General features: G+C 41.3%; 1 protein-coding gene across 7 annotated transcripts in view; it reads left to right on the top strand.

Moving 5' to 3' along the window:
• Positions 1-12,955, top strand: part of sema5ba (sema domain, seven thrombospondin repeats (type 1 and type 1-like), transmembrane domain (TM) and short cytoplasmic domain, (semaphorin) 5Ba) — a 192,876-nt gene that overhangs the window by 20,217 nt on the left and 159,704 nt on the right. The window contains exons 1-2 of one of the 7 annotated variants that reach the window (XM_039817942.1): positions 7,018-7,093; positions 7,188-7,290. The exons of the other annotated variants lie outside the window; for them this stretch is intronic. The gene's annotated coding sequence lies outside the window, so the exon portion shown is untranslated. Of the gene's footprint in view, positions 1-7,017; positions 7,094-7,187; positions 7,291-12,955 lie in introns of those variants that run through there. 7 annotated transcript variants of the gene reach the window in all.

Genomic DNA, 12,955 nt, shown 5'->3' with positions numbered 1-12,955 from the left:
GGATTGGGAGCTTGGTTCCCAGCCTCTTGCATGTTAAATGGTCTAATTCTTGCTGTCTTCTGCCCTTCTTCTTGTCACACTTTCAACATTTATCTCTGTCATTTATTCTCTCTTATTTACTGTATATCATCGGTATCATCATAGTCTGCTTTTAAAAACCTGACATCTCTCATTCTGGTGCTCTCTTGTGGCACTCTTTTTATTTCTCGCTTGATGTCTCTCTCTTACAAATTTTCTGCTTTTCACTAAGCTGCTCTCTCAATTTTTTGGCTCTTTCAGCCTTTGCTCCAGGTGGAATATCCATTGATTAAAACCAGACGTGACCTGCACTTTTGTGTCCACCTGGCCAAGCCCAGCTCAGGAAGATGAATCACTTGCAGCCCTTTTTTATCAGTCCACTCTCTTTTCACATCCATCCTTCACTCTCCCAGCTGTCGACTCCAAATGAAATGAGCACCAGACTGATTGTGTGTAGGTTTAGGAGACAATAAAGCTTTTTTGGCCAGGTTTAGTGTGTGTATGCAGGGCTTAGTTGAGGTTCTCTCCGTTTGGGTCAGTGTGTGTTTTCTACTTTACTCCCCAAACATTATGAGTTAAAGGAATACCTAAAATCAATCTTTTAAGTATAAAATATTAACGGCCTGTAGGCTTGGAGGTGGATCTTAAAAGTTTTTTAGCCGTTGGTCCTTTGAACAGCTTGGATTTTTTATGCTACACAAAAAAAACAAAAGGAGACAAAAGGAGGAATGTTAACAGCAGCGACTAAAACATTGGTATATTCTCTTGGCAAATAATGATAATATGGCCGGTAAAGTAACAATTAAAATCAGACATCAGCGAAACATTGTCCATCAACTTTGACTATGTTTGGGCACCAAGCATTAACGATGCAAACATAAAGTCCGCCTACCCTTGTCCCACCGGAGTCCTGTGATCTGTCGGTGCAGAACATAATCCGCACCCCCTGATCCAGGATGCCAAAATGGAGCCAATGGTAAACCAAGGTCATGGCCAAATAAAAGTGTCAAAACATCCACAGAATAGTATCAGTCATCAGTCACATCATCCACTTCTCTACCATTGCACTCCACATCATTTGTGTTTCAAGAAAACAATCACTAATATGCTCGCTAAGTGCTACTACAGACTGACTTTCTGAGGTTGTGATAGCGATGTTGCGGAGAAAGTGTTTGAAAATGCTGAACATAGTTTCTCCACAGTGAATTATCCTGCAGGAGTGGTTTGAGAAGTTTCTAAGGATATATTTGGACATTTCTTTGCAGTGAGTCTGGGTCGCCCTGCTATTTTAACTGCTGTGAATCCACAGTTGCCATCCTCCACTAAGGAGCTAGCTACAAATATGTCAGAGGCAACTTTCAACCCTACAGGATATGTGTTTAATGCTCAAAGCAACAACAACAACAAAAAAAAGTCATACAAAGGTGCACTTTGCTGTTTTTTATGGCCTGGCCAAGGCTCCTCAGTTCCAAAGGAATAATAAGGACAAATAATTCTGCAGTAGGGATGTCACGAGAACCGACACTTGCGATACCTTCTGGTTCTAAAATGACAAAACACAGACGATGCCCATTTTTTTTGAAGCACCGTAGGCACCGTTAGCGACGATGCCAGTGTTAGCAGCATCGGTGCTGCGCCTCCTCTGGAACTGATGGGTTCAGAGTGTTCCAGTCGATACATTCAGAAATAGGAGGTCACGAACAAGTGGCCGAAGTCACGCCCTTCTAGTTCCGGTACATATCTTTTGAAAAACTATGAACAGAGCCAACGGAGATAGATTCTACACGACCTAAAAAACGGCTTGTTCGCTGCAAACTCACAGTCCTCTCTTCCTGATTTACAGCCCCCCTCTCTTGGCTTCAAATAACTCATCCGTTGTCGGCTACGGCCGCTGAACAGGCTACACGTTGTAAACAACTGTGGCCGCTTGCCTGCTCCTCCGGTAACGTTAGCTAGCAGTTAGCATGGCGCCGTTAGCCACGGTTAGACCGGACCAGTCAGGATCACTTTACTGGCTGTATCTCTATTGTTTTTGCGAGTAACCAATTTGGGTAGCTAAATAATTCAATGTGAGTACACGAATGTTGAAATGACATAAAATGCCCGTCCCTTGTAGCCGTGATAAATTAGCCTGAAGCTAATGCTTCGCTACCTGTTCAGGAGGAAATTAGCCAACTCTGCGTCCTTTTGGGCTCTAAGCTGTCTCCATCTTTCAAATACATCTCCAATATTTACCTGGGGTTTGTAACTCTCTGGTCACGCAACTTTTAGAAACACTGTTGTTGTTCTTGCACAGTACCTTTTACCTGGAAGTCTGGAATGTGTCTGGGGACACTAGTTGTTGCACTATGACCATTAATTGCACTTAATTATGTTGTTCTATGCTCTATTGCACATGTTTTGTATGTCTTGTTATGACATTTTGATATTTTTCAAATATTTTAATAAAGAAGTTCATGTTTCAAGTTAAAGTACATGGAATCTTAGAAAATCTTTTTTGTTTTTACCGTGGTATCGAAATCGGCATCGAGAATCGTGTTATTTTACTGGTATTGGCACCAACTACTGAATTTTTAGTATCGTGACACCCCTATTCTGCAGCATTACAGTATATACGTCTTCCAACTTTGTGGCAGCAGTTTGGGATGGCCCTTTCCTGCTTTAATGTTTCAAAGCCCCAAAACACACATTCAGGCCTGCATACAGCCCTGACCTCAAAACCAAACACCTTTGGGATGAACTGAAACACCGACTGTGAGCCAGGCCTTATCAGCCAACATCGGTGTTGGACCTCACTAATGCTCCTATGACTGAATGGGAGCAAATATCTGCAGCCAGGTTCTAAAATCTGGTGGAAAGCCTGAAACCAGACAAATTTAGACCAGATTATTGGCCATGGTTTTGGAATAAGATATTCAACTATCACATATTAGTGTAACATTCAAATTTCCACATACTTTTGAGTATGTAGTGTAGAGTTTTGGGGGGATTATTAAAGTAAAGTATTTAAATTCTCCATACTTATCCATATGGGGAGAGTTTCTATCTCACATTAGGCATCAGAGCTGTGTTTCCGTGCTGCAGGCTGAAAGCTATGTTAGCTTAATGCACATGATACATTAGGCTAATGGGAGCATTTCACTCAATTTTCTACTCGTAATTTACATAGTGGAGGGTATAAAAGCATATGAGCTGCGCAGCTTCTGCAGCTGAAAAGTTAGGCATATAATGTTTGCCATAATACATCTGATTCCCTCTCTGTTTGAATTTGTTTTGATGCAGCTGCGTAAAGCCAAGGAAACAGAATTTAGGTTTAGGTCTGTGTAAGACTTCTGCAGGCAAGCTCTCCCTGAAGGTGCGTTATTCTCTGGATTTGCGTGGTGCTGCAATGCGCTCTTCCCCTCTCATATCCCTCTTGTTTCCTCCTCCTCATCGCCCACTCTCTTTCTTTCTTCTTTCTTCCTCAGTCGGGGTGATATTTGCTGCCGCTCTGCTCGGCTCAGCTCACTTCTTCCCTTCATGGCATCTGACCAACAGGGAAAATATGAGGGAGAGTTATCATCTCTCTTTCCTCCTCTGGAAGCAGGTGTCCTTTGGCATAATAAATAATTCCTCACCCCAGTCCTTGGGTTCCTTATCCTCAGTGTGCTATGCCTCAGAGTCCAGAGTCTGTTGGAGAAAATGTGAACAGCAGGTGCAAATGGTTTTCTTCTCCTTTCAGTGCCACATACGGTTCGCCCTCCTAAGAGAGCAGTAATCACTTCAGGACTGTATAAAAGAATCAGTTCTGTCTTTTTTGTGTTTTTTTTGTGTTGCAGTTGCTTTCCACCCACAAAGTCAGGGGATTTAGCTGGATCGCATCGCTGTGCATGTTTTAATGATGCAGCTACTGTCAGAGTTTTTCCTCTGTTAAGATGTGAGGTAGAAGAAAAGTGAGAGGGAAACGGAAATCAAGTGTTTGGCATAACGAGGGACGGAGCAGAGGGTTTGAGTGTTGAGGATATTCTCACAAAGCTTCATTTGGAAGTTTCAGGATTAGAGATGAGGTCGGAGCCCATTCTGTACATTGGTCTATTGATTTGACTACTGTGATCTAAGAGTTGTGGTTCAATCTGTATCCAGTATCGAATTTGTTACTGAACAACTTCTTTCAAATCCTGCACTGGTATCTATTTAAATTATTTAGATTAGCGTTTGATTAGGTTTTTGCTTTGAACATTTGCTACAAACTAAGGTTAAAAATGAACTTTTGTTGGCTAAGAAAGCAGATGAACGAGAGACAGCTTTTAGTGATAACCCCATTAATGTACACAACCTGTAGCTACAACCTGTGAGCTGCAGGAGATATGAAATGACATGTTGAATATGTAATAACGGACATATACAAAAAAAGAGGTGGATCCCACTTCATTAACATACCTTATTTTTCATTCAACCCAATGCTTGATCCAAACACCGGAGATCCTGACTCAGAACTACTCACTGATCAAGTGACAGGCAATACACGCGTTTCTATTTGAATTTCAACGCACATTTTTTAGTTTTGCATTAAAAAAGCTGTATGGAAATGGAAAAATTTGATAAAACTTTCTCAATTATTTTCATTCAGTTTGTTTTTTCCTTTGGTGAAAAACAGTTGATGCGCTAAATGGGATATGGAAAGGCCTTTGCCCAATAAGTTCTGACGAAACATTTAACTCACATGACTGATCAGCTGTTTCTGCTATCGGCGTGTTCTTGTATAACCCCATAACATGTCTCTGTCTCCAGACAGCATTAACCATCGCCCATACTAACTGACGAGAAAGAGCAATTAAAACTTGGCCAATTGAACCAATTTCCCGAAGACCTCTCTCCATGTTTTATAGAAAAGAAATGCAAAGGAAGGATTCATTTTCCTCCAGCAAGTGTGAGGATTAGACTATTTTAAAGTGCTCATATTGTGCTTTTTGGCTTAACAACCAAACTCCACCCCAAAGGCACTTGCCATCTCCAACAGAAAACTCTGTTCACCAACTGCTCCAAACAGCTGTATTGTAGTCCAGCCTTTACTTCCGTGACGAACATGCGTCACTTTGTAACACACGTTATAATGCTCACCTAGCTGCTAGCGTGGCACGCCCTCAAACTCTGCAACTGTCTAGCTAGCATTACTTACTGCGCATGTGCGACTCCCAACAAAGATGGTACAGAAGTGAGATGCCTCACTCGGTAGCTAAAACAGAGAGCTTAACACACAGGGTGAAAAGAGGAGCTGCAGCAATGTGCAGTACAACAAAATGATGGTGTTTTTTGAAAATTAAACCATGTAAACCTATTCTGATATAACCTCTAAATACAATTATGAACCTGAAAATGAGCATAAATATGAGCACAAACATTTTGAAGGCCCCATGTTTTATTGATGTTAAACTCTAGTTTGTTTTTCATTCTTGTGCAGTTCATGACTACGCCTGAGTGTGTCATTATGTAAATTTGTGCTAAAGAAAATGCTGTTTGAATGTAAAGCAGAATATGGGCATACATGCAGTCACTCATTCAAACCACACTCAGGAGTCACATCCTGTTTGCTGTTTTAGCTTATTGGGGGTTAAGCACACAGAGGCAGTATAAGCTACACCATTTATTGCCTTGAAAAATAACCTGTTTATGATAAATTTATTGTGCGACACACTTCAGCAGCCTCACAAAAAGGACCCATCAATTGAACACTACAGTGTATCTCATGTTCTCCATGTTTGTGTCAAGTGCTGTAAAATGAATCCAGATCATTTTCTGCCCGCTTGGCAAGACTGGCGCAGCCATTTGGCTGCTGCACAATTTGGATGTGTGGATCAATATTCAGCTCAATAAGTATAATGTTGGTCTGAAGCTGAGGTCCCTGCTGCCGTCTGCCCGCAGACAATTCAATCCCCCCGCTATGCACTTCTCTCTGCACCAACACAACAAACTGTAATTGGAACGACCAAGTTCACTTACAGACACGCATGTGAACAGCCTCTCCCACAAACAAGCACTCTAGGACACAAAAACAGAGAAGTGGAAAGACCCAAAGCACTCATGGATACACACATATAAAATGTTCCATCACACACACACACACACACACACACACACACACACACACACACACACACACACACACACACACACACACACACACACACACACACACATAAACAGACACCCAGTTGTGTAACCACATGTACTGAGTAGCAGACTAATCAAGAGCCACAGGGCCACATGAAGACTCTGTTGGAAAGACTTTATCCCACAGCAAACACCTGGTCCAGGGGAGTAAATGCACTCACACAAGTTGCACACGCAGACACAGCAGGATCAAAAGGAACGTCCAACATGCTGCAGGTCTTTTGTATCTCCTCTCTCTGATGTCTGTCTTCCTACTTTCATGGTCATTCTTTTCTTATTTTAGTTCTTTGTTGCATTGTTTGCTATAACCGAATTCTATATTAATCTTATGAAAAGATGTTTCTTTAGAATTTTATAACAGCAAGTAAATAAAGTAAAAATCCTGCTAGGGCTGCAGTAGACTATGTGATAAATTATATATATTTTGGTGATAAATGATATATATTCTGATATTATTAATGCCTATTCTGTGGCTGAATGCAAATGCTTATAAATCAGAAAATATGTACAGGATAAATGCATTATGTGCTCAAATACATGCAACATTTTGCATTTTGGTTAAATGTAAATAAGTAGGCCTAATACATGAGGCATAACATACAAACACCAAACAGTCCCAGTTGACTACGGTCTGTTATAAAAGTGATGACTAAAATGTTTTGGTTCACAATCATATTAATGTCAATAGGACATAGAAACCTAAAAGAAACAAAATTTCAGAAAATTCGGTCAACTAATTACTGTAAATCAGTACATTTAGCCAACTCCTCCTCCTCATCGTCATCATCATCGTCATCATTATCAACAACTTTTAAATAACTACCGGTACAGTCCTCCAGAGTCCTCCTCTGTCCCTCTTCCAGGTGCTAGCTTGTTCTCGTTAGCAATTCTTCTTTGCATTCAGGTGACCCAGTAAGCTCTAACAGTGAGTCATGCACAATACCAAGACCCTGGAACTGGAAATAGCTTAATGACATGCAGCCATAATTAATGTATTGATTACACCTGTGCTCTTTTAGCTATGCCATGTCAAACGGACTGCATTTAGCCATCGTCAACACGACGCGAGACAAGTGCACAGGCATTATTAATAACTGTTGCATGACGCAAGTTTAAATGAAGGTAAGAGAAAAGGAGGACGTGTGAAAAGAGAGGCGGTTTAAACATTTTCTTTGAGCATGTCAGTTTTAAAGCTAGGAATGTTGATAGCCCAACCATTGTATAGGCCCTGCAAAGGGGTAACTTTAGTGGCTAGTACAGGATAAAGTATTTAGCTAAAAAAGCTAGCCATGCTAGTTTAGCTACCATATGCTTGACAGCTGCATACAATGACTCCTAATATGTAACGATAATTGTTGTAAATGTGTTGTTTATGTTTGGTTTTAAATCATTTGTAATCCTGCCTATTGCAATGGTGACTGTATGAAACAATAATGAAAATTGTAATTAAGCCAATTGGTTTCTTAGCATACATTTTTATCATAATAACTACGTTATTTGTAGTAAAAAAGTTATTGTGGTTACTCAGTTAATCTTCAATCTGTTAAAGTTGATACAAAATAAACAAAAATAATTGATAGTTCAAAAATAAGATTCTTAATTAAATTAATTACTGTAATATGTTTGGTCTTTGAGAAATTCAGCATTAGTTTAAGAAACATTTGTTCAAGTAAATGAAGGCCATATTAAGATCATAATAACGTTCTTTTGTACCACCAAAAACACCAACTATTGTGAACATTGTCCATCATTAACATTCAGTATTTCACCCTGCCCTGGTAAAATACAGTCTGTAGGTATAAGACAAGGATTGATGCATTTAAATAGCATTTCTCTAAGTCAGCTGGTCAGTCGTGCAGTTTGTAGCGTTAAAACTAACAGATGTATTTGGAGCCTCGGGCTTCTTTTAATGGAGGTGCCACTTTATTATGAAAGAAGCTTGAGCTTAGTGAGCAATCAGATAGAAAGACATACATTAAGTCTGAAATTGGTTTTGAAGTACAAAAATGCATATATTTATATAACAATTACCATACTGTATCCATGGAGGTGTGGATGTGTGGGTGCATGGACACAAACAGCAGGCCTGTCCACATTAACATTAGCGATGCTTTTATTCCCTCTGTGGTCTTTAACATTCAGTCCCCGTTTACATCTCAGCTGTAACCTTTTAGCTATTTGTCACCACTTTTGCAATAACACAAGTGACCTTTCCTCTAACCTGGGGAGGTTTCTGAGAACGGGGTGCGGGGTTAGAGGTCAGGACATATATAAACAGGTGTCAAGTGCTATGATGGAAAGCCAAGGACATATGAAACTGGGCTGGAAACCCGGCCTGTAAGAGGACGGAGCAGAATAACAAGGGTAATGGATGACTTTGCCTGTCGATGCGATGCCATGGTTTCAGGTTGTGCAAGTTAAACCGTCTCGTCTGTAAGAGACAACCTTTTAGGAAGCAGCATGTGTGTCTTGTGTGTAATGCCATGCCATGTGAGACAGCCTCTTGGATTTGTTATATTATTTAACCAGTGTAATTGCCATTTTCTCTCTCTCTCTCTCTCTCTCTCTCTCTCTCTCTCTCTCTCTCTCTCTCTCTCTCTCTCTCTCTCTCACAGTGGGCTTTACATCAGTGATTCTGTGATATATACATGGAATTGACATGACTTATTAGTTTGGGATGTAAACAATGTAATGTGTCCTGGGTTCCAATCGTTCCATTCATTGTATGCATAGACAAGGTGACTGATAGGCTACGTTCAGACTGCAGGCAAAAGTGGCCCAAATCAGATTTTTTTTTTTGGGGTCAAGTGACCAGGTCAGACTTCTTCAGAAGTAGTGTGAACACTCAAACCTAGCCCAGATCTGATTTTTTCAAATCAGATTCAGGCCACTTCCATATGTGTTCCTCAATCAGACCCCGCAGTGTGAACAACCAAGTCGGATTTGATGCGACTTTTACGTCAATAACCCTCGCTGCGCCCTTTCTCCCCGGGGGGGGGGGCCCTGCTCCCGGTGCGGCTGTCAACCGGGGCGGACTGTCCTTGGTGCACCCCAGCAGTGTTGTATCACCAGGGCGGGGATCGGCTCACGTAAACCCACCCGACCCGTCTTGAAACATGGACCAAGGAGTCCAACGCGCACGCGAGTAAGAGGGTCGCCCCATGGCGCAATGAAAGTTAGGGCCGGCTCACACCAGCTGAGGTGGGATCCTGGTCCCTCGGGGTCGGGCGCACAACCGGCCCGTCTTGCCCGCACCGTCGGGGAGGTAGAGCGTGAGCGCGTGCGATAGGACCGAAAGATGGTGAACTTTGCCTGGGCAGGGCAAAGCCAGAGGAAACTCTGGTGGAGGCCCGTAGCGGTCTTGACGTGCAAATCGGTTGTCCGGTCACACAGACCTCTGTAGTGAATTTGTAGCCATAACCCCGCAAAAGGCCAAAATAGCCAATTTGGCTCTCTTTGTCTTCATTCTTCTCCTCCTTAGCACCTGCTCATTAATATTACGGCTGCCATTACACAAACATTTTGAAATAAAAGCAAAAATGCTTACTTCCTCCATAACTTCCCTAACTTTATTACAACAGCGTGCTGCGTCTGATGTCATTGTTCTTTTGTGCATGCGGGTCAGTTCAAAACCGCAAACAGTTCACACTGGAATCTGATATAGGCCACATTTTAAAAAGGTAATGTGAACAGCCAAACAAAAAATCGGATCTGAGCAAAAAATCCGAATCAAGCATTAAGACTTGCGGTGTGAACGTAGCAATAGTTGGGGCACTTCCAAAGCTTGGATGGGCATGGAATGGGTTAAATCATCAGTATAAAAGACCATGAACTGCATTAGAAAATATCTGGCTCTTAAAGTCAAAGGTGCAAGCCTGTGGACTAAGAGAGGCCAGTATGAACAGCGGGAATGACTACATCAAGCAAAAATGTCCTTATGGGCATCAGGAGAGATTTGTTTTGGGGGTGGGTAGCCTTTTTATTTTTTGTGTAATGGTAATATCTCTGATTACATTCCGGGTCCAATATTACCAATTACCAATAGCCTTAATTTTTTGAATTGCCATTAGCCTTTTTACAGCATCCTGTCTGTTCTCACTTAGACTGCCTCGGACGTAATGCTTCTCTGTTTGTTTTTGTTGTTTGTTTTAGTCTAGATGTGTCCTGAGGCTGTGAATTGTTAAGATTCCAGTGTTAGGGGAGTGTTGTTGTTCCACCATGCTTGGGCTTTTAATAGTTTAAGTGGAGGCCATTGTTTTTCAGATTTGTTAACAGGATGTGATTGCGTTTTTCTATATCCTGATCAGTACTGGATGATTGCTTATCTCTGCTCTGCATGCATTGTTTGTCAGGTGATTCAAAACTTTTTTTAAAGATTTTTTGGGGCTTTTTTCAGATTTTTTGATAGGACAGCTAAGTGAGAAAGGGGAGGGAGAGAGAGGGGCAAGACATGCAGGAAATTGTCACAGGTCGGCTTTCGAACCCTGGACCTCTGCGTCGAGGCATAAACCTCTCAGTATATGTGCGCCTGCTCTACCCACTGAGCCAACCCGGCCGCGATTCAGAACTTTTCTGCTGCATTCTGAGTGAAGTTTCTATGGAGGTTTTACATTTTTCAACTGGACCAACATATTTGAGGGGCAATGTTATCAGCCATGTTGGCTTCTCAAGGCTTTACCAAGCTATACGTGTTTGTCTCTTGACCTGACCTCCTCCCCACACAAACTTTTTTGATCTTTATACTACGTCGCGATATAAGTCAGTAGATTAAATGGCCTCATATGACATGCGAAAAGCAAAAACTGAATTGTGATAACAACTAAAATGACTTAAAAAATTTGGTGATACCAGGCTGAATTTTACAAAACATCCACCACAGGTTAGAGTTGCCATTAGGCCTGGTTGGTCAGTCAATCAATCAATGAATTGACAGACAATTGACATCTGTTAAGATACGTGGAAAAAATGTTGTCCTTTTGTATAATTAACTTTTAGTTTGAACAATTTTATTTAAGAACTATTTTCAGTTTGAAAACAAATGTATTTATTAGCCACCGCCATTTGAACTCCAGCCACACAGAGCAATATTGTCGTTGGTGATTGGGAAGAAAACTCAGTGACAGTTACCCTTACTGGTGGTAACATTGTAAGACAACACATTGACTATATTAGAGGTTTCTATGACTCTACAACTTTTTCTTTCAACAAAATGTTTTGAGTGCCACTGATTTAGTTGATATCATGCAGTGTGTCCTTGTTCAGTAAAAACTAGAATCTGTTTGTTTTTTTTATTTCAGAAAAAAAGTTTGTTTAGCACCAGCACCCTGCTATAGTCTGATGTAAACTGGAAAGCTCCAGGCAGTGTGTGTGTGTGTTACTTTGTGACTCCTGCTGTTTTGTAAGTCTCCACTTCACCTACTTCCTGCTATGTTTACATTAAATTGTCTAATGCAGTTACCAGTAACTGGAGCTTAATTAGGAGAATTTGATTTTCACTGCTGGATCTGATGGCGATCGTTGATAAACACTTCTTATGGACCGAAATGAGGGAGATGTTGTGGAATTTCACAAGTTTTTGACAGATCTAAAAGAGAGCTCCAGATTAGTACACAAGAGTGTGGCCTGCAACTCATGACTGGTTTGTCTGCCTCACACTGTTATCAGAAGGGCCGCTGGTTGTAGAGCATTTCACACACGTGTGTGTGTGTGTGTGATAATTAGGTAATAACAAAAAAGCAAAAATGAATAAATCCCCTGATGATCTAAAATACTAAAATGCATATTATTATATTATGTTAATATCAGAGCGAGGGGATGTTTCTTGCCTTTCAATGTAGATTCAGACCAGTTACCATGGTTACCATGATTATCTCCAGCATTTTAACTTTTTTTAGGCCGTTTGGACATTACCAGTACTCTGGAACTAGATTACCTAAATTGAATGCAATCATTTTTATCAATTACACCAGTGCTTTTGCTGCCATGACATGCCAAACTGTCTACTGTAAAAAGGTCTATTTGCCACGCTAGTGACGTGGATGGCAATGTCAGTCTGTCGGTTGGTCAGGCTAGACTGAAATGTGGGATGGATAACCATGAAATTTGGTACAGGCATTCATGGTTCCTAGAGGTTGAATCCTTGTGACTTTGGTGATCTTTTGACTTTTTCTCGAGCTCCACCATAAAGTTCACATTTGTGGTTTAGAGTGAAGTGTGTCAACAACTATCAGACAGATTGCCATGAAATTTGGTACAGACATGTTCCCCCAGAAAACCCTTTAACTGAAGAAAACAGTTGAGAAGGAGACAGTTGAGAAGGAGACATCTGATCAGCGCAGTGCTTCAAGCTTGATGGGGAGACAGCATCCGGTCCAGCAGCTTTCCTGGGATTCTGTCTCCTAAAGAGTCTGTTGACGTCCCTCTCGTGGATGGAGAGAGTCGTCACGGGATAACTTGCTAATCCACATGATGAATGGGCCTCAAGCTTAGGTTCTGATGTTATCTGTATTGTGTTTATGAAACCACAGCTCTGTGGTGTCATTTGCATCACACATGCCTGTCCGTGATCTGGTCGATAAAGTTTTACTGAATTTGAGCAGGGTTGAGTAGTCCCAGACTTTGTTTGTCTGGGGTAGAGGTCAGTGTGTGTGTGTGTGTGTGTGTGTGTGTGTGTGTGTGTGTGTGTGTGTGTGTGTGTGTGTGTGTGTGTGTGTGTGTGTGTGTGTGTGTGTGTGTGTGTGTGTGTGAGAGAAAGAGAATAAAACTAAGCAGTTTATGAGAAGTCTTC

The sequence above is a fragment of the Perca fluviatilis genome, chromosome 12 (genome assembly GCF_010015445.1).
Source record: "Perca fluviatilis chromosome 12, GENO_Pfluv_1.0, whole genome shotgun sequence".
NCBI lineage: Eukaryota > Metazoa > Chordata > Actinopteri > Perciformes > Percidae > Perca > Perca fluviatilis.
Note: the sequence above shows the minus strand (reverse complement) of the source record. Positions and strands in the feature narration are given on the sequence as shown.